The sequence below is a fragment of the Gorilla gorilla genome, chromosome 1 (assembly GCF_029281585.2).
Source record: "Gorilla gorilla gorilla isolate KB3781 chromosome 1, NHGRI_mGorGor1-v2.1_pri, whole genome shotgun sequence".
In the NCBI taxonomy this organism is placed as follows: Eukaryota; Metazoa; Chordata; class Mammalia; order Primates; family Hominidae; genus Gorilla; species Gorilla gorilla.
In genome coordinates this window covers 33291700-33314776 of record NC_073224.2, presented here as the reverse complement: position 1 = coordinate 33314776, position 23077 = coordinate 33291700, and the positions used below count along the sequence as shown (strand labels likewise).

The 23077-nt window shown below is 38.7% G+C and overlaps 1 protein-coding gene across 20 annotated transcripts in view; it reads left to right on the top strand.

Moving 5' to 3' along the window:
- The window catches only part of LOC134758841 (uncharacterized), a 330244-nt gene that overhangs the window by 14207 nt on the left and 292960 nt on the right, over window positions 1–23077 (top strand). For 2 of the 20 annotated variants that reach the window (XR_010134471.1, XR_010134466.1), the window contains one exon: window positions 16966–17172. The exons of the other annotated variants lie outside the window; for them this stretch is intronic. The gene's annotated coding sequence lies outside the window, so the exon portion shown is untranslated. The remainder of the gene's footprint in view (window positions 1–16965; window positions 17173–23077) is intronic. 20 annotated transcript variants of the gene reach the window in all.

Below are 23077 nucleotides of genomic sequence, written 5' to 3'. Positions count from 1 at the left end.
CAATAAACGTAATCCATCACGTAAACAGAACCAATGACAAAAACCACATGATTATCTCAATAGACGCAGAAAAGGCCTTTGACAAAATTTAACAGCTCTTCATGCTAAAAACTCTCAATAAACTAGGTATTGATGGAACGTATCCCAAAATAATAAGAGCTATTTATGACAAACCCGGTATGTGCCCAATATCATACTGAATGGGCAAAAACTGGAAGCATTCCCTTTGAAAACCGGCACAAGACCAGGATGCCCTCTCTCACCACTCCTATTCAACATAGTGTTGGAAGTTCTGGCTAGGGCAATCAGGCAAGAGAAAGAAATAAAGGATATTCAATTAGGAAAGGAGGAAGTCAAATTGTCTCTGTTTGCAGATGACATGATTGTATATTTAAAAAATCCCATTGTCTTAGCCCAAAATCTCCTTAAGCTGATAAGCAACTTCAGCAAAGTCTCAGGATACAAAATCATGTGCAAAAATCACAAGCATTCCTATACACCAATAATAGACAGAGAGCCAAATCATGAGTGAACTCCCATCCTCAATTGCTTAAAAGAGAATAAAATACCCAGGAATCCAACTTACAAGGGATGTGACGGACCCCTTCAAGAAGAACTACAAACCACTGCTCAATGAAATAAAAGAGGACACAAATAAATGAAAGAACATTCCATGCTCATGGGTAGGAAGAATCAATATCATGAAAATGGCCATACTGCCCAAAGTAATTTATAATTCAATGCTATCCCCATCAAGTGACCACTGACTTTCTTCACAGAATTGGAAAAAACTACTTTAAAGTTCATATGGAATCAAAAAGAGCCTGCATTGCCAAGACAATCCTAAGCCAAAAGAACAAAGCTGGAGGCATCACACTACCTGACTTCAAACTATACTACAAGGCTACAGTAACCAAAACAGCATGGTACTGGCACCAAAACAGAGATATAGACCAATGAAACAGAACAGAGGCCTCAGAAATAATGTCACACATCTACAACTATCTGATCTTTGAGAAACCTGAGAAAAACAAGCAATGGGGAAAGGATTCCCTATTTAATAAATGGTGCTGGGAAAACTGGCTAGGCATATGTAGAAAGCTGAAACTGGATCCCTTCCTTACACCTTATACAAAAATTAACTCAAGGTGGATTAAAGATTTAAATGTAAGAATAACACCGTAAAAACCTTAGAAGAAAACCTGGGCAATACCATTCAGGACATAGGCATGGGCAAAGACTTCATGACTGAAACACCAAAAGCAATGGCAACAAAAGCCAAAATAGACAAATGCAATCTAATTAAACTAAAGATCTTCTGCACAGCAAAAGAAACTATCATCAGAGTGAACAGGCAACCTACAGAATGGGAGAACATTTTTGCAATCTACTGATCTGACAAAGGGCTAATATCCAGAATCTACAAAAAAGTTAAACAAATTTACAAGAAAAAAACAAACAACCTCATCAAAAATTGGGCAAAGGATATGAACAGACACTTCCCAAAAGAAGACATTTATGCAGCCAACAGACATATGCAAAAATGCTCATCATCACTGGTCATTAGAGAAATGCAAATCAAAACCACAATGAAATACTATGTCATGCCAGTTAGAATGGTGATCATGAAAAAGGAAACAACAGATGCTGGACAGGATGTGGAGAAATAGGAACACTTTTACACTGTTTGTGGGAGTGTAAATTAGTTCAACCATTGTGGAATACAGTGTGGTGATTCCTCAAGGATCTAGAACTAGAAATACCATTTGACCCAGCCATCCCATTACTGGGTATATACCCAAAGGATTATAAATCATGCTGCTGTAGAGACACACGCACACATATGTTTATTGTGGCACTATTCATGATAGCAAAGACTTGGAACCAACCCAAATGTCCACCAGTGATAGACTGGATAAAGAAAATGTGGCATATATACACCATGGAATACTATGCAGCCATAAAAAAGGATAAGTTCATGTCCTTTGCAGGGACATGGATGAAGCTGGAAACCATCATTCTAAGCAAACTATCACAAGGACAGAAAACCAAACATTGCATGTTCTCACTCATAGGTGGGAGTTGAACAATGAGAACACATGGACACAGGGTGGGGAACATCACACACCGGGGCCTGTCAGGGAGTGGGAGACTGGGGGAAGGATAGCATTAGGAGAAATACCTAATGTAAATGACGAGTTGATGGATGGAGCAAACCAACATGGCACATGTATACCTATGTAACAAATCTGCACGTTGTGCACATGTACCCTAGAAGTTAAAGTATAATAAAAAATAAGTAAATAAAAATAACAAAAAGAATAGCTTTTCCTACTTGCTTGTGGTTTCCATTCACATGCAATATCTCTTTCTGTCCCTTCACTTTCTGCCTATTTGTGTCTTTATGGGTGAGGTGAGTCTCTTGTAGGCAGAATATGGTTGGGTGTTGTTTTTAATCCACTCAGTCAGTCTGTATCTTTTAAATGAAGAATTTAATCCATTTATATTCATGGTCATTATTGAGAGGTGAGGTCAATTTTACTATTTTCTGGCTGCTTTGTGTGTTCTTTGTTCCTTAGTGTCTTTTATTTATTTTTTTGCAGTTGTATAGTTTTCTGTAGTAATAAGGATCGGTTCCTTTGTCTTTCTCCTTTGATATAGGCTCTACCAGTGAGCTTTATGGTTTTGCATGTTTTCATGATGGTAGTTTTTATCTTTTCACTTCAGATGTAAGAATCCCTTGAACATTTTTTTTTAAAGGCCTGTCTGGTGGTGATTAATTCCTTCAGTTTTTGCTTGTCTATGAAAGATTTTATTTACCTTCATTTCTGAAGAATTGCTTTGCTGGGTATAATATTCTTGGTTGACAGTTTTTTTTTGTTGTTTTCCTTCAGGACTTTGAATATAACATCCCATTGTCTCCTGGCCTGTAGGATTTCTGCTGAGATATTTGTTGTTAATCTAATGAGGATTGCCTTGTATGTGACTTGATGCTTTTCTCTTCCTGCTTTTAGAATGTTTTCTTTGTCCTTGCCTTTTGACAATTTGACTATAATGTACCCCAGATAAAAACAATTTGGGTTAAATCTACTTTGTGGGGGGGATTCTTTGAGCTACCCAGACATGGATGTCCATCTCTCTCCCAAGACTTGGGAAATTTTCTGCTATTATTTTAATAATTATATTTTCCTCACCTTTGTCTTCTTTACTCCTTCTGGAACACTGATAATACAAATAGTTGTTTGCTTAATGGTACATCATATATCTTGTTGCCTTTCTTCCTTCCTTCCTTTCTTCTTTTCTTTTCTTTCTCTTCTCATGTTATTTCACAAGACCCATCTTCAAGTTCAGAAATTCTTTTTTCTGCTTGGTTACTGTGCCTTTGAAGCTCTAGATTGTATTTTTAATTTTATTTATTGAATTCCTCATCTCTAGGATTTCTGTTTGGTTCTTTTTAATGTTAACTATCTCTTTGTTAAATTTCTTATTCAAATAATCATTTGTTTTCCTGATTTTGTGGAATTATTTATATATATTCACTTGTATCTCACTGAATTTCTGTAAGATTATTCTTTCAAATTTTTTTTGGCATTTTATGTATTTCCTTATGATTGGGATCTGTTACTGGAGAATTACTGTCTTCCTTTGGAGGTGACATGCTTTCTTGCTTTTTTATGGTTGATGCATTCATACATGGATTTCTATGCATCTGGTGGGAAATTTGCCTCTTCCAACTTTATGGTGTAGGTTTCATAGGGAAAACCTTATTCCTATGAATGAGGCTTGCATTGTCAGTTTGACTGGTATATGTTGGCTTTGGTTTTAGGTGGACATAGTTTTGTAGTGTCTGTGTAGTTTCTTCAGCTGTAATCCACACTAGTGGCATTTGGGAGTTTCTTAGTGGCCTAGGCTGGAAGAGTATGTGGTGATAGTGGTTTAGCTTTGCCAGGAGTAGGCTTGCTGAGCTGTTTCTCAGATTGGGGGCACATATGTGCACATCATGGGGTAGCCAACTTGGAGTCTAGCTGACTGTAGTTGGGGACATAGGGTTGTTACTCTGGCTATGAGCAACTGCCTTGGGGATGCCTGCTCAGGGGGAGCCTGCAGGGCTTTTCCTCAGGCCTGTTATATAGTTGCATGGCTGTTCAGCTGGCCTGTGGGTGTGTCTATTGGGTTTGAACCACTGGCCTGTTTGTCAGTCCCAGGACACAGCTGCATGGCTGCTTAGTTGGCCTGGAAACGTGTTTGCCAGGAGTGGCTTACAAGACTATTTCTCAGGCCCAGGACATGGTCACATGACTTCTTCACTGGTCTGGGTTTGTTTCTGCTGGGGTGGCCCATGGGGCTATTTCTTGGGCCTGGGATGCAGGCAAAGGACTGCTCAGCTGATCTGAGGTGTGTCTGCCATGGGTAGCCCATGGGCTGTTTTTCTTATTTATTTATGTATTTATGTATTTATGTATTTATTTATTTGAGACAGAGTCTCCCTCTGTCACCTAGGCTAGAGTGCAGTGGCGCAAACTCAGCTCACTGCAAACTCTGCCTCCTCGGTTCAAGCGATTTTCCTGCCTCGGCTCCGCAAGTAGCTGGGATTACAGGCGCGCACCACCACACCCAGCTAATTTTTCTATTTTTAGTAGAGACAGGGCTTCACCATGTTGGCCAGGATGTCTTGATCTCTTGACCTCGTGGTCTGCTCCCCTTGGCCTCTCAAAGTGCTGGGATTACAGGCGTGAGCCACCGCACCTCTCCAGGCTGTTATTCAAGTCCAAGGTGGGGGCTCTTGGTTGGTTGGTTGGCCTGGAGGCATGTCTGTCAGGGATGGGCTGTGGGGCTGTTCTCAGGCCCTTACTGGGGTTTCGGGGCCATTGGAAAGGCCAGGGATGTGTCTGCAGGGGGTGCTGTGGGGCTATTTCTTAGGTCCTGAGCATGGGTATGTAGCTACTCCACTGGCCCAGGAGCATATCACCTTCTTGGACGGTCTAGGGCCTCTCCTGCTTGTGGGAGGGCGCAGCAATTGGGCTGGCTCACAAATGGATTTCCTGGGCAGTGCTGACAAACTGTTCCTTCGCCTGGAAGTGCAGGTGGTGGGGGTTGATTTTCCTGCTGTTCAGAACTAGAGTGATAGCCAATCCTGGGCCCAAGTTCTGCACAGCTAAGGTTGCATTATTCAGCCACCTGTGTGGGCTTGGCACAATGAAGATAAATCCTTAGAGCTGGAGAGGTGCAATGACTACTGGTTCCCCAGAGCAGGGTACACTCCAGAGGTGTGTGTAAGCTGCCGTAGTACAGCACCATCTTTTTCCAAGATGGTGGTGTACTACAGCAGCTTAGCTCACAGGAGTTGGGGGATGGAAATGTACACCTTGTGCTCCTAATCCAGGACAATGCAGCCACGTGAATTCCTGGTAGCTCTCCAAACTGGACTCAGTGAGTGTAAGGACTGTTGGTTCATCCATCGTAAGGACTGTAGGCATGAAGTTTGGTGGCAGTGGAGGCTGGTGGAGATTTTTTGATTACCTTTTCTCTGTAACTGGATGTCCCTCCTGACTCTTGGCAGATCTGATCCCAGCAGGGGAGATGGGGCTGTAGAGGTCAGGTGCCTCCACGCTGTCCTCCTGGATTTCTAGTTGCCATAGGTGCATCTGCACTCCCCTGCTGTACTCCAGTGCTCTCCCTTGAACACTCCTGTCAAATCTTAGCTGTTTATTCATTGCTTTGGTCCTTTCTTACTAAGACCTCCTTTTGACCCATGGATTATTTAGAAGTATGTTGTTTACTTTCCAAGTGCTAGGAGATTTTCTTCTTTGTTTGTTGATTTCTAGCTTGATTCCACTATGGTCAGAGGACACACTGTATAATTTTAAATCTTTTAAATTTGTTTTTTAATAACCCCAAATATGGTCTTGTACACTTAAAAAATGTGAATTCTTCTGTTGTTGGATGGATTGTCTTATAAATGTTAAATTTTGTTGGTTGATGGTGCATTCGTCTGCTTGGGCTGCCATAACAGAATACCACAGACTAGGTGGCTTAAACAACAGATGTTTATTTTCTCACAGTTCTGGATGCTGGAAATCCAAGATCAAAGTGCTGGCATGTTTGGTGTCTCTTGATGCCTCTTTCTTTGGCTTGCAGGTGGCTGCCTCATTTCTGTGTCCTGGATTGGGAAAAACCCTTTCCAAATGTGTTTTTTCTCTACTCTCACACCACAGCATTCATCAAAATAGAAGAAGACTTCTGAAACCAGATGTGTGTGGGTTTTTCTCCACACACCAAGCAGTGGACACCAATTCAGTCCTGACACAATCTACTCAGAGATAGTGTCAGATTCCACACATTGGGGACTCAGTCCCCAAGACTGCCACCCATACCCACAGATACCAGTTGCAAGTCTGGGCCTCCAGAAGTTCTGGCCAACTGGCTTCAAGTTGGGGTTCTCGTGACCCACTCTGAGTTTAATTAATTTGCCAAAGTGGCTCACAACTCAGGGAAACACTTTTGTTTACTAGTTTATTACAAAGGATATTACAAAGGATACAGATGAAGAGATGCATAGAGTGACATATGGTGGAAAGGGCACAGAGCTTCCCTGTCCTCCATGGGTATGCTACCCTCCAGGAACCGCCATATGTTCAGCTATCCAGAAGTTTTCTCAACCCAGGCCTCTTGGGTTTTTATGGAAGCCTTCCTTCTCCCAGGGTATAAGGTGGGACCCACACAGGGGAGGGTCTTAAGACCCACAATCAGAAAGGTAGGGGAAGATTGCAGTCCTACCTTGGGGCAGGTGAAAGGAAGGCAGGCAAGAAGTTCCATTTCCTGAGGCCTGCCTCTGAAGCCTAGCACACCCAACATTACAACAAAAGACAGTAACAAGGGATATGGGAGTTATGAGCCAGGACCCATGGATGAAAACATATAAAAAGCCTACATACATATATATGTTTCCTATATATCATAATGCCACACACACACACACACACACACATATATGTTTCCTATATATCTAATATCACGGTCCTCACATGGCCTGTTTTGTGTGCACACACATCCCTGGTGTGTGTCTCACTCTGTATATCCTAATCTCTCCTTATAAGGACACCAATCAGATTGGATTAAGGCCCACCTTAACAGCCTCTTTTCAATTAACTCTTTAAAAAACCAATATCCAAATATAGTCACATTCTAAGGTTCTGGAGGTTAAGCCTTCAAAATACAAATTTTTGGGAAACACAATTCCATCCATAATAGATGGTTTTGTTGAATTCTTATGTAGTTTTGCTGATTTTCTGTCAATTGTTGAGAAGATGGTGCTGAAACTTTCAACTGTAACTTTATGTGAACTTATCTTTTTCTCCTTTCAATTCCATCAGTTTTCGCATCCCATATTTTCCAGCTTCATTGTTTGTTGCATGCACATTTAAGATTGCTGTACCTTCTTGGTTCACTGACCCTTTTCTAATATATTATATCCTGCTCTATCTATGGTAGTTTTCTTTGTTTGGAAATCTACTATCTGATATTAATGTAGTCACTCCTGCTTTGATTAATGTTTGAATGATGTACAGTAATCTCTCTTTATCCATGAGTTGGTATTCATGAGCAACCATGGCCTGAAAACATTAAGATATTTTGAGAAAGGGAGAGAGAGAACACACACATACAACTTTTACTGCAGTATATTGTTACGATTGCTCTATTGCATTATTAGTTAATATTGTTAATTTCTTATTGTGCCTAATTTATAAATTAAACTTTATCATAGGTATGTATGTATGTATAGGAAAAAACATAGTATATATGGGCTTCAGTACTATCCATGGTTTCAGGCATCCACTGTTGATTCCTATGTATAGAAAGTATAACCTATGGATAAGAAGGAAGTATTATATCTTTTTCCACCCTTTTACTTTCAACCTGCCTATGTCACATATTTGTGGTATTTTTTTTTTGTAGATGGCACATAGTTGGGTTAAGTTCTTTAATCCACTTTGACAATGACTGTCTTTTATTTTTAATTGGCATATATAGACCAATTTATATTTGATGTAACTATTGATATATTAGGGCTAAAATATGCCTTTTTATTTTTTGTTTTCTGTTTGTTCACTTTATTGATTTATTATCTTTATAGATTTAGGGGGTACAAGTGCAGTTTTGTTACATGGATATATTGCATAATGATGAAGTCTGGGCTTTTAGTGCAGCCATCAACAAAACAGTGTACATTGTACCCATTACATCATTTTTCATCCTTCAGCCTTCTCCCACCGTCCCACCCCTCCAAGTCTCCAGTGTCTATTATTCCACTCTCTATGCTCATGTGTACACATTACTTAGCTCCCACCTATAAGTGAGAACATATGGCATTTAACTTTCTGTTTCTGAGTTATTTCACTTCAGATAATGGCTTCCAGTTCCGTCATGTATAATGCCGAGATAAACATATGAGTGCCAGTATCTTTTTGATATGATGGAATATCTACCCTTCTCTTTGGGTAGATATTCATAGGAGGATTGTTGGGTTGAATATTAGTTCTGTTTTTAGTTCTTTGAGAAATCTCAATATTGTTTTTTATAGAGGGTGTATCAATTCACCTTCCCACCAACAGTGTATAAGCATTCCCTTTTCTCCACATCCTCGCCAACATCTGTTATTTTTTGCCTTTTTAATAAGAGCCATTCTGATTGGTGAAAGATGATATCTCATTGTGGTTTTCATTTGCGTTTCTCTGATGATTAGTGATGTTGAACATCTTTTCATATGCTTGTTGGCCATTTGTATATCTTCTTTTGAAAAATGTCTGTTCATGTCTTTTGCCTACTTTTTAATGAGATTATTGGTATTTTTTGTTGTTGTTGAGACGTCTGAGTTCCTTGTAGATTCTGAATATTAGTCCTTTGTCAGATGTATAGTTTGCAAATATTTTCTCTCATTCTGAAGGTTGTTTGTTCGCTCTGTTGATAATTTATTTTGCTGTGCAGAAGCTTTTTAGTTCAAGTCCCGTTTGCCTATTTTTGTTTTTGTTGCATTTGTTTTTCAGATCTTAGTCATAAATTATTTGCCTAGGCCAATGGCCAGGTTTTCTTCTAGCATTTTCATAGTTTCAGGTCTCACAATTATGTTCACTTTATTTTTTGCTTTTCTATAATCTTTTTTCCTTGACTTCCTGTGAATTACTAGAACATATTTTTTAGAATCTCATTTTGATTTATCTATAGTGATCTTAAGTGTATTACTTTGTATAAATATTCAAATGGTTTCTCTGGGTATTACATTATATATACATTACTTATCAGAGTCTAATAGTGCCATTAGTTTACCATTTCAAGTGAAGTACGGAGACTTTACCTCTCTTTACATCCCTTTACCCTCTTCTCTTTATAACTTAATTATGTAAAGAATTTTCTTTATATACATTTAGAATAACATAAGATAGTGTTATAATTATTGCTTCAACAGTCAAATGTAATTTAGAAAAGTCAAGAGCAGAAGAAAAGCTGAATGAACTTACTCATATTTTTATATGCCTCATTTCTTAATTCCTTCTTATATTCCAAAATTCTTTATTTTATTGTTTATTTTCTGTTTAAAAACTTTGGTTAGCCTTCCTTTTAGGGTATATCTGCTGGCAATAGTTTCTCTTGGTTTTACTTTATCTGAGAATGTCATTATTCCTCCTTCATTCCCGAAGGATATTTTCACTGGGTATTGACAGTTATTTTCTTTCAACATTTAAAAAACATTGTGCCACTTTTTTCTGGTCTCCATGATTTCTAATCAAAAATCTATTGTCTTAGAATTGTCTTCCCCCTATTGCTCAGGTGTAGTTTTTCTCTGACTATGTTCAAGATTTTCTTCTTTGTCTTTATATTTGGAAGTTTAATTATGATGTGTTTTGATATTGATTTGGTTGGATTTATTCTGTTTGGCCTTCCAAGAACCCATAGGTTTATGTCTCTTCCCAAATTAGGGAAGTTTTTGGCCATTATTTCTTCGAGTACTTTCTTTAGACCTGCCCTCTTTCTCTTTTCTTTTTAGGACTTCAATGACAGATTAGATCTTTTGTTACAGCCTCACAGGCCCCCAAGGCTCTATTTATTTTTTAAAAAATTCTATTTTCTCTGTTGTTAAGATCGAATAATTTCCATTGGTCTACCTTCTAGCTCAAAGATTCTTTCCTCTGTTTCTTCTGTGCTGTTATTGAGTTCATCTATTGAGTTTTTATTTTGCTTATTGTATTCTGGAATTCTAAAATTTCCATTTAGTTCTTCATTATGTCTTCTATTGCTTTGCTGATACTTTTATAGATTTGGCTAATTTTACTTTTTCATTTTTTTCAAACATCTTCATAATTGATCATTGTAGCACTTTCATCATGGCTGCTTTAAAATCTTTGTCGGAAAAGTCTAGCATCTCTACCATGTCAGTTTTGGCATTTATTGATTGTCTTTTATTAAACTCAGTTTGAGATTTTCCTGGTTCTTGGTGTGGTGAGTGATTTTTTTTTTTTTTTTTTTTTACTGAGATCTGGATAGTTTTGTGTTATGTTGTGAGACTAGATATTACTCAAACCTTCAGTTTTAATTGGCTTTCTCTGTAGCACACTGCAATAATTTGTGGGGAGTGTTACCTCATTATTGTCAGGTGGAGGTAGAAGTACAGATTCCCATTTGGCCTTTGTTGACATCTAAAGTAGGGAAGTTCCTCGTTATTGCTGGCTGGGCTGGGAGGTCCATCTCTCCACATAATCCCCACTGACACCATTGGAAGGGACCCTGTAACTGGCTGGAAGAGATGTAAATGCTGTCTCCATACTTGGCTTTCTTTAATGTTACCTTAGCAGAGTATTGGGTGTTTCACCATAGCCTCAGAAGGGAGGAAATCTGGGCTCTCCACTTGACCTTTTCTGGCACAGACATGGTGGGGCCACCATTTTTCCTGTGGTGTTTGGCTGGAGTAATACGATTATTGTCTAAATTTTTTTTTTTTTTTGCTGGGCTTTCTCTTTCTTGATCCTTTGGCTAGAGGGTGGAGGATTTGTTGGAGCTCTTTTTGTCTGTACCTGTTTTCATTTCTGGGTTACCAGCTTCTTACAGCTCCAAGTCTGGTATACAGGAGGTTAAAAAGAGAACCAGGTAACTCACCACTGTGTTTCCTCACATCATGAAGTCCCTAGGTGGTCTGCCTTCTCTCCTCCATTTTTTCTTATGTTTATTTTACATATACTGTACAGGTCTTTTAGTTGTACTTAGTGGGAGAAACAGGGAAAGTACATCTACTCAAAGTTCCTGAAAGGAGAAGTCATCTAACTATGTTTCTTGATACAGTTCTTTTCCTAAAAGAGAGAAGTAGGTTTTTATTTTCAGATACAATGTATTTTTAAAAGAAAGTATGCCTAAATGGAAGTGTATTCCATGTAATGTTCCCAGTGCTTTGACTGTAATATTTGTGCAACGTAAATATGTCAGGATTTTAAAAGTTGCCTTGTGGATCTGGTTGGATTTAAAAGTCGACATTTTGCCTTGGTTCTCGGATTTCCTTTTTATGCCTATAAAGCATTTACATCATTTAGTCAGTTAGCCAGGAGTACCTATTGCCAATAGGCCTCCAATCTCAAGTAATTCTGGGTGGGAAGTATCCAGGAAGATGTTTATATTTGTTCATGGAAAATAGATAAGCTTTCTGATCAACTGATATAGAGTCGGATAATAGAATAGCTGGGACTTCTGTTGGGCCTTGAGTGATTGGTAAGATTTAATTAGTAGTGGAAGAAAGGGAAGACTGTTATGTTCCAGAAGGTTGCTTAAGCAAACAAACTTTTTGAGTGATAAATAGGTGACAGGACTATCTGAAGTGACGGGAACATTCTGGAGTGCCCTGTGAAGAACTCATTAAACAAACTTGAAGTTCAATAGAGATCTTAATAGCTCACCCATCAAGCCTTAGGCTTTCCTAAGGACCACTTCAATGTGGTATAGTGAAACACTGAAATACTAATCTGTTCACCTAATAGAGCAAGAAGCATCACCCAGAGAAATGGTAGAAGCACCAAGGGTTCCTGAGCGCTTGTGCTTCAGGCTATTCAGAGAATGGCTCTTTACTTTCTCCAGTGATGTTCAGTGGTGAGCAAGAGATATTTAATGCCAAGAAGTTTTTGCGACCCAGTCTGACAAAGTTAGTTTATATATCTCCTTTTTTAATCACTAAATTTTCTACATGTAGAGTTGTATTCTCAGTTTACTCCTTAGCAGTGATCCAAGACCTCAGGGCATGCGTGTTAGTATGTTAACTTTATCCATGTCTTCCCTTTCTATGCTACCATGATTATCCCTTCATTTTGGTTTTATTGTCATTGTTTTTATCCTTTTGCTTTATATACATTTCCATAATTATTTAAATAAATTTTGAATATGGTAGGATACCTGTGTCTAATGTCTAATGGTGTGCTGGTAAATATTAATCACACTAAAAGGATATCTATATATTTGTATCTATATCTACATACCTATACCTATAGTCTTAGTTCATTTCATGCTGCTATAACAGAATACCTGAGACTAGGTAATTTATAATGAATGAAAATTTATTGGCTCATAGTTCTGGAGGCTGGGAGATCCAACATCCTGGCTCTAGCATCTGGTGAGGACCTTCTTGCTGTGTCATCCCATGACAGAAGGCAGTAGGGCAAGACAGAGCAAGATAGAGAGAGAGAGAGCAACAAGGGCCCAAACTTGTCCTTTTATAAGGAAACCACTCCCACAGTAACAAACCCACTCTCATGATAACAACATTAAGCAATTAGTGAAGGCAGAACCCTCATGGCTTAGTCATCTCTTAAAGGTCCCACTTCTTAACACTGTTGCATTGGAAATTAAGTTTCCAACACATGCTTTTTGCAGGACACATTCAAACTATAGCATACACACACACACACACACACAAACACACATATATATGTATGTTTATATATATGCTATATATATACAGACTGTATATGTATGTGTGTGTTATATACATATATGTATCTATATGCTTTATTATAAATATTACAGATATACAGATGTGTAGCACACATTTATAAATAATAACATATACAGTACATTTTATTGTAAATTCCATATATCCAATTGATTCTTAAAGAATGCTTTTGCTGATTTTTGGTGAACTCTTGTGTCTTTAGCCAACTTACGATTGCAACTGCTACCTGAAAAATGAAATTTCTTTCCAATCTGCTAACTCTTTTCCTAGTACAATCTATCATCATTACATTTGTTATGTGTCTTATAATTAAACTATTTCTCATCCTTATACAAATTACATTTATTAAGTAAAAATCTCTTTCAGCTTCAGGACTATGTAGGAATGTCACTTATTTAATGATGAGTGACTTCTTTGCTGAGCCAAATAATGATTTTCAAATTGAAGAAAAATTTTTAAAAAGATATTTTGTGTTATTTAGAATGCATGGCTACAGATATATACATTTTTAAGTTTATCTTCATTATTAACATTTTATCCATCTCTTTCTTAAGCCTAGGCAATCAAAAAGATAAATAAAACCCTGGTTTTTAGCTTTTGTTGATTTCCATAGTATTAATACTCATACCATGTCTGATTTCAAGTTACTAACATGATGTTACTGAAAGAGGAACTGGGAAGAGGAGTACAGCAGCACACAATTTTATAGCATTTTCATCATACAGATAAAATGCATGTCTATAACATCAATAGCATAGATAATTGTAAAATATAGTAAAATAAGTAGTGAGAATTTTGAGTATTATCTTTCCATTTTGATATAATGCATTTCATTTTAAGCTTATATAATTTAATTTTTAAAATGGCTGTGTTTAACATGAGCTCGCAAATTTCTTGACACTTTAACAAGTGGCTCTTAGACAGCCTGAGTGAGCCAGCTGCTGCATCACACCACTGCTGATGTCACTGTCAGAGCCAGAGTATTGGGTTAATTTTGGTTTATAAGGGCATTTCAATTTTCTCAAGCCAAATTGTCAAGAATAAAAAAGACTTTAGGTTTTTCCACGTTGAGATTTATTTACCTCTTCCTTTATACTCTCATAGAGGGTAGCACTGGGTGTATTTAGTTTCTTATTCCCCTCTACTTCCTTCTTATATTTTACGCCTTTTATTTTTTGTAAATAATTTTCCTGAAGTAATAAGCTATACATAGGCAAGTGAACGCTGTAATGGTGACTCCAGTAGCAAAAGACAATGGTGGTGTCAGAGAAGAGTCCTTGGTCCCAGAACTCTCCCAGGGAATGAAAGCCTTCTTATCCCTGCAACGCCTGATTGGAGTTAGGATGGCCTGTTAGGTCTTGTGAAATGTAAAGTCTCAGGAGGGTGGCAACGTGTTTCTCCGGTTGATGCGTTGTTTCTTCTGATATCTTGCAATGCCAAGGCTTTGGCTGTCCACTCCATGGGAGACTTCAATTGAGTTTTCTGAGGCTCTCCCCTTGGAAATGCTTGGCATATTAGGTAGAAACTGCTGATCTGGACCACTTTCTTTTGCCATATCTATAGTTTGAAGTCACTTCCTGAGAGGAAGAGGCCACTCTTACCAGTAGCCCTTGCCTCTTGCCTTCTTAGCAGGCATAGACTCCCCTGGCTACTCTTACAGTTGCAAGACAACCTCTTCTCCTATTGCTAGTGGTGACATCTGTGAATGACCTCATGGAGCTCAACCTGAGGTTTTCTTTTTATGTGATTATGTGACTTTTATTCCGTCAGCAAAATCTGTTGATCTGATCCAATGTGAAGGGCAAAGAAGGTTACCAAGAGTGAATTGGGAAATACAAAATACAATTAGGAATGATATAGAAGGGATATGTAAAAATGATTTTTTGACTAAGAAACAAAAACTGGCACTATAAACTCTTTTTCTTTAGGCTGTGTTGAATTTATGGCAATTAAGCGAAATTAAAGTACTTTACTGTTTTTGAAACTTAAATGACAAGAAAACAGCCTTAGGAGTCTTTTTTGGTCCTTTTTGATCTTAGAAAGAAACACAATTTAGATGCAGAAAAAAAATAGGCCTAATTAAGAGAATTCACAAACTATTTTTTTCTTTCATTCACAGGAGATGTCAGTGTGTCTAGAAAAGCAGTTTGATGTGTTTTCTCTTGCCTATTCCCATGGATGTTATCCCATACTCTTAGAACTTAACACTTTTCTCCTATAGCCCTGAGGTCTAGTTTCAGCTCTGTTGTCTCAGAGCCAAAAGCAATACATACTGAAAAAGGAGCAAACAATTGCTTTTATTTAGAGTGCTGAGTCAGGGACAGCAGCTGATGTAAAACTAGAAGTGAGGGCTAGCAAGATCAAGGGAAGTCTGCGAACCACGTCCCAGATCAAGTCACATAGATAATTCAGAATTAGGAATGGATGAAGAAGATGGCAAACAATTTGCCAAGCCACAGAAACAATCCTCACAAAGAGAGAATGTATTAACAAGAAAGGGTCTTCTATAGGGCCTGCCTTGGACGAAAGGCCATCTGTTTAGATGTTCCAATGATTGTGTGCCTCGTGAGATGGCCAGTGCCAGGACAACAGTGGGGAAGCTGTGTCTTTTCTTAAGCTCTGGCAGTCTTGACAAACAGAACTCAGTTACAGCCGAACCTTTTAGGAAATGGTTCAATGTTATCAATATTATGACATTTCCTAATCTGTGGCTGTCAATTTGGGGGTTTGCAAAGTACTTGGTGGGATCACATTATTAAAGACAAGAATGCCCCGTTTTAAAGTCAATACATAAGCCATTAATTTTTTTTTTCCCCCTTCAAAACAAATCAGTGTGAAGGATGCTGAGATGGACCTAGTGAACATGTGAGCGAGCCTGTTAAGACACTGCTTGTGATTCTATCACTCAGCTAATTTATTTCTCAGCCAAACACCTCTTTCCCTCGTGGTAGTATAATTACAAATAATTTTTATTCTTGTTCACATATTTTAAAATTTGTACCCATCATAAATTGTTGGTTAAATATGAGATCATAATGAACATTGATGCTGAAACGTGGGTATAATTGTGTAGATTAATCTCAAGATAATCTTCACTAAAGATCAAGATGATAAACTTTGTTTAACTTTCAATTATTTAATGGAAATTCTTTTATGTTTTCAGTTCTTAACTAATGTTTACAGAGGAACTGTTATGATGATTTTATCCACTTTATTGGGAACAAAGATGATATATCAGCAATACATTATTTGTGGAGAGGGTTTACAAGTAAAAATCTAAAGCCTTTTTTTCAATTAGTTTAGAACTAAAATGCAAAAGTTATGAAGAAGTCTATTTTATTGTCATAATATTTAGTTAAATTTCAGTCTACATTTACATATACATTTATAACTTTTGCACCTACATATATATTTTCATGTATAAAATTATATAATATATATTCTATGGTCTCCAAACTGTACATGACATACACCATTGTAACCTTTTTTGTAAACTGTTTTATATTACAAAATTAATGTAATGGAACTTAGGTGGAACTTTTCATATATTATGGCTATAATTAATGATAATAGGGCTTTTATAACACAGTCAATATTATTCCAGTTTAAAATAAAAGTGAGTCTTTATTTAAAGTGATTTTTTAAAAATAATATACCACTCAGTAGTTTACAAAAATGTCTTGCGAGGGTTTTGGAAGGTTTATTTCTGTGGAAGGAGTTCCTAGTAAGTTATATCATGTTGGAAATTCTGAGATGCAATATTGAAGCCGAAAGAATCCTTTAAGAACATCTGGGCAGTCCCCTGAGTTTCATAGGTGAGGAATAATGCAGCCGAAACTTCAGGCATTTGTACATGACACAGACCAAATGTTGTGCCTGCGACACTGCCATGCACTGTGAAAGTCTGAGATAATATGACTTGTTAATAGCACAGATGGCATTCGCAAAATCTTGCCTTCTGTGTTTTTCTCTTCTACAAACAGCATGGGACAAAATTCATTGTTTTTGTAAGAAACACTGAGGAGGAAGCATCAACAAAATTAAATATTCTGGCTTGAAAAACAGGGGCCCACCTCTTTGTTAGTGGATGCAATCCTGCAAACAATGAATGGAGAGCCAACTTATTGTCAAGTGGCAAAGGCATACATTATTTGAAGACAATTTAAAAAAATGAATATATTAAAAAATTGGTAAGTATAAATATCAAGTAAGGAAAGGTTAGTTTGAACTTTTACTCTGTAGTTTCTATGTATTGCATTTGCTTTTGGGATAAGTATTTTCCTCATTCATTTCACTCTAATCTAATGGAATAGAACCTGGGTATCCTCCACCCCTCTAGCCTGTGGGCACTTGTGGAATTATATTAAAATTATATCTCCAGCAACTATGGAGACTTTAGGAGTCCCTAGGTGTTGTCTATGGGCTCACATGCAGTTTTCTTTATTTTACTTCCTGCCGATATCACTTGCCCATTGGCTACTAGTGGGAAATATGTGGTGGCCACTCTTAAGGGGCTCTAGGGAGACAGCTGCTTCCAGGCTTGGAACTGCCCTGGTGGAGCCCATGGGTACCCACTGTTGTTCCTCCTGGGTCATCTCCGGTGCCCAAAGCAACACTGTGTTTTCCTGTAAATATATCCTCACTCCCGAACTGGATGGATTTAGTCCTTTGGGTCCTGGAGTAATCCTGATTGATCCTGAGAGATAAATTCCACTGGAAACAGTGTTTTTGGCTTCTGTATGCAGCCTCCTTGAGGATAGGACTGACCTGTCCTCCAGGCCTGGGCTGGGATAAACACACTAAGCTGTCCTCTCCAGGGGCCATTTCTCCTGCCTTCCTCCAAGATACCACAAGTAAACTTCCTGCCTCCTTTCTGGACCTCTTTTTGTTTATTTACATCCACTCCTAAAGGCCACACTTCTTAATCAGATTGTACTGGGGATTCAGTTTCCACATGAATTTTGGTGGGGACACCATGATTCAAACCATAGCAAGGTGCTTAGGTTTAAAGTGTTCTCAACACACCCAGACTTTCTTGAGATCGCACAATTATTGTTCAGCTGTGTTACTCTAAAGAAAGTTTGAGGCTGGGCACGGTGGCTTACGCCTGTAATCCCAGCACTTTGGGAGGCCGAGGCGGACAGATCACGAGGTCAGGAGATCGAGACCATCCTGGCTAACACAGTGAAACCCCGTCTCTACTAAAAATACAAAAAATTAGCCGGGCGTGGTGGCGGGCGCCTGTAGTCCCAGCTACTCGGAAGGCTGAGGCAGGAGAATGGCATGAACCCAGGAGGCGGAGCTTGCAGTGAGCCGAGATCGCGCCACTGCACTCTAGCCTCGGCTACAGAGTAAGACTCCGTCTCAAAAAAAAAAAAAAAAGAAAGAAAGAAAGTTTGAAACACAGAAGTTGTATTTTACGGGTGAAAAGGTATTTTCTGCTGCAGTAAAGATCACTATCTCTGGAAAGTTTTGACCGAAGTGTTTTGAGTCATTAGTTCTTTTGCCTGGGCAACTTAGCAAATGTACCAACTCCATAGTATGTGGGTGGCCATTTACTTTTGTTTTCTGCTTCTGAAAAGGCCGTTGAGGATGTGGATCAGGATGCTAGAGTAAGTATTTTAAAGTAGAGGAGTTCTTTCATGTGGTAACTCCAGAAGTTTGGAGGATGACTAGCATCCCCTCTCACTGGTCCCATCTGTGTTAAAGGAATTGAGAATTGCCTCCTTTGATCTGAGTACATTGGATGACTCAGACTGAAGATCAAGAATTTGCCTTACAAGTATTTCTTTTACGATGATATAAATGTTACTCCTGATCCCCGGCTATTGGGAATGAAAGTGGATGAGGCGCTGGTGATTGTGCATTTCGGAGTCACATGACTATGACGGAAACTTTTTCTATCTGTGACAGAGGATGGCACAGTGCATTTCCTTAGGAAGCTTCCTTTCATTTCCCTAAGAAAGTTGGGGGGAAAAGTAGGGTGGGAAGGATTTCTACTTTATTAGTTTGGCTCGATCAGAGAAGCAGAGCCACAGTGAATGATCTGAAATAAGGGGAGTATGATATGGATCCTCCATAACTGTGGGATCTGACAAAGAATTCTATGGGATGCTGTGGTCTCTGCACCTGGTGTGGGCTTGAAGTTGCTGTGGATGGATAGGATGGGCTGTCAGGAAGGAAAGCCAGATGTTAAGTGGGAAAGAGCAAAACCCACCTGGAACCCATGAGGTTAAATTAAACCCCTCCAGGACAAACTGGCTTGGACTTGAGGAAGCTGAAGGGAGCTGTCTGGTGGGAATGAGAGTTGCTACAAGCCTGGAGGGTCCCGTGACAACAAAATGAGTCCACAGATCAGTCACAACATCCAGGAGCTGCAACCATGCCTCATGCCCTTGACATACCTTCAGTGTGCAATGGCTGCTACTTCGCTCTGCTTTCCAAAACTTATGAACATTTCTCTTGTTGTCAATCCTAGCCTCGCCCCATGCAGGGAAGGAAATTCTGAGAGATGTAGTCCAGCTTATCTAAGAGGGCACAGGACAAAGCCACCAACCACATCTTCATAGGAGCCCTTTTTCCCCTAGGTCTTTAGATGAAGCCCCAGAGCTGGGTTACTCTCCCATGTTTCCCAGTGAATTCTTCTGTGCCCCTACTGAAAGAAAGAAGAGCATCATCTTCTATTTCAGTTGATGTTTAGCACTAGAATGTATAGATCGATGATATTTTGTGGCTCTTCTCACTATTCCAACAACCCTGAGAGGTAAGCATTGTATCATCTACACTTTACAGTGAAGAGTACTGGAGTGTTTATTCACCAGGGAAGCTAAGTTTGGGAAAAAAGCAAGATCAATAACTATCACAAAAAAGCATAGTTTGGCTTTTAGGTCAGTAGCAATAAGTTGATAGTCACGAGTAAAATCTGAAGGAAATTACTGCAATTGGGCAATGTTGCTTGGAGCCACCCTTTCTTGGATAGAGGTGCTTGAATGAGCTTCCTTGGAACTGGCCATCAGCTATGATGTTCACTGGCTTCTCAGTGAGCACATGAGTGCTTTCCGGGTGAGGATGGACTTCTGGCCATACTCATTTTGTTGTCAAGTTCATCTGGGAAATCGAAAAAATTGTTCTGGCAGCCTCAGCTTTCCTTTTTGTCTTTTCACCACTTCAAGAGCATTCCTAGTGTTTTAAAATATGAGGTTATGCTCATTTCAATCATAACTTGAAACAAAAACGTTGACACTTTTCGATGCATTTATAAAATCTTCACCTTCTGGAATCTCTCTCTTCTTGCTGATGAGAACCATCTGATTCTGGAAGCATCAGTTGACAGAAAATTTTCTGGCAGCAAAAAGCTCAATAGTCTATTGGGCACTTAGAAGTCAATTTCACAGAGTAGCCATTTTTTTTTCTTTTTGGGATGTTTATCATTTGAAATGCCAGCACTTTGCTTAGTCATAGTAGTAGTTTGAAAGCTTACCTCTAGGAAAAAAGGCTTGGGGGAACAGAAAGAAACCGCTTTAGTTTTAGAAAAATGTCTACAAATATAAAAATGATGACCAAGGGAAATTAACCCAACAACCATCCAGGATACTTGGAATAAAGATTCTTGGATCTTTCTCTTCCTTTTTTTTTGCTCATTATCAGTTTGGCTGGGCACCATCACTGTATTCTGAGAATTCGTAGGTGAGTAATCTATGTTTTCTGTTCCAAAGGGATTTTCAGTCTCATAGAAAAAGGCAGGAATGTAAACAAATTAAGTATTCAGAGTATTATTAAAAACTTTTCCAGGCAGTTTTGGGGTCACGAAAGTGAAGAAAAAATTTCATAGAGAAATCCACTCTCCAGCAAGACTCAAATGTTGAACTAATATTTCCTAAGCCAAAGTTCCCCAATCTCGGTGACAAGCTACATGGATTAGAGGTGTGTTAAATTATTGAATTCCTCAGCTTTGGGCTCTTGGAGCTCCTCTTTATATTCTGGCCTGCTGTATAAGTATTATTTTAAAATGCATGCCATGACATAAAAAAATTGGTGATCACTGCTAAGCAAAAACATGGGGAGGGGAAAGAGCAAAGGGAAGGCTCAGAGCAAAGAAACTGAGGTGTGAGCTATTTCCGTATTTGTAGGCACATAAAGGGTTTGGAACGGGGAGGGACATGCTCAGATTTGTATTTAGAAAGTTCACTCTTCTCAAAGTATGTATGTTGCATTGGAATATAAACGTACCTCAAAGATATTGCAGGTTTCTATTTTAGACAACCACAGTCAAACAAATATTGCAAAAAAGTGATTCACACACATTTAAAAGTGAATATAAAAGTTATGTTTATGCTATATTTTAGTCTATTAAATGTGCAATAGCATTATGTCTGAAAATATACACACTTCAATTTAAAAAGTACTTTATTGTTGAACAAATACTGGCAGTCAACTTAAACAAATTTAAAAGAAAAAAAACAACCCCATCAAAAAGTGGGCAAAGGGTATGAACAGACACTTCTCAAAAGAAGACATTTATGCAGCCAACAGACACATAAAAAATGCTCATCATCACTGGTCATTAGAGAAATGCAAATCAAAACCACAATGAGATGCCATCTCACGCCAGTTAGAACGTCGATCATTAAAAAGTCAGGAAACAACAGGTGCTGGAAAGGATGTGGAGAAATAGCAACACTTTTACACTGTTGGTGGGAGTGTAAATTAGTTCAACCACTGTGGAAGACAGTGTAGCAATTCCTCAAGGGTCTAGAATCAGAAATACCACCTGACCCAGCAATCCCATTACTGGGTATATACCCAAAGGATTATAAATCTACAAATTCTACTATAAAGACACATGCACATGCATGTTTATTGCAGCACTGTTCACAATAGCAAAAGACTTGGAACCAGCCCAAATGTCCATCAGTGATAGACTGGATAAAGAAAATGTGGCACATATACACCATGGAATACTGTGCAGCCATAACAAAGGATGAGTTCGTATCCTTTGCACAGACATGGATGAAGCTGGAAACCATCATTCTCAGCAAACTAACACAGGAACAGAAAAACAAACACGGCATGTTCTCACTCATAAGTGGGAGCTGAACAATGAGAACACATGGACACAGGGAGGGGACCATCACACACCAGCGTCTGTCAGAGGGTGGGGGGCTAGGGGAGGGATAGCATTAGGAAAAATACCTAATGTAGATGATGGGTTGATGGGTGCAGCAAACCACCAATGCACGTGCATATATATGCAACAAAACTGTATGTTCTGAACTTGTATCCCAGAACTTCAAGTATAATAAAAAAAAATGCCGACAGTCACCTGAACCTTTAGCAAGTTGTAATCTTTTTTGCTGATGGAGGGTCTTGCCTCGATGTTGATGGCTGCTGACTGATCAGGGTGGTGGTTGCAGAAGGCTGGGATGGCTGAGGCAGTTTCTTAAAATAAGACAAAATTGAAGTTTGATGCATCAATTGACTCTTCCTTTCATGAAAAATTTGTCTGTAGCTTGTGATGCTATTTGATAGCATTTTGCCCACAGTAGAACTTTCAAAATTGGAGTCAATCCTCTGGAACCCTGAAGCTGCTTTATCAACTAAGTTTATGGAATATTCTAAATCTTTTGTTGTCATTTCAACAATGTTCACAGCACCTTCACTAGAAGTAGACTGTACCTCAAAAATCTACTTTCTTTTGTTTCTTCAACTTTTATTTTAAGTTCTGGGATACATGTGCAGGATGTTCAGGTTTGTTACATATGTAAACGTGTGCCATGGTGGTTTGCTGCACAGATCATCCCATCACCTAGGTATAAAGCCCAGCAACCATTAGCGATTCTTCCTGATGCTCTCCCTCCTCTGGCTCCCAACCCTATGACAGGCCCCAGGGTGTGTTTTTCCCCTCCCTGTGTCCATGTGTTCTCATTGTTCATCTCCCACTTATAAGTGAGAACATGTGGTGTTTGATTTTCTGTTCCTGCATTAGTTTGCTGGAGATAATGGCTTCCAGCTCCATCCATGTCCCTGCAAAGGACATGATCTCATTCCTTTTTATAGCTGCATAGTATTCCATGGTATATATGTACCACAGTTAGA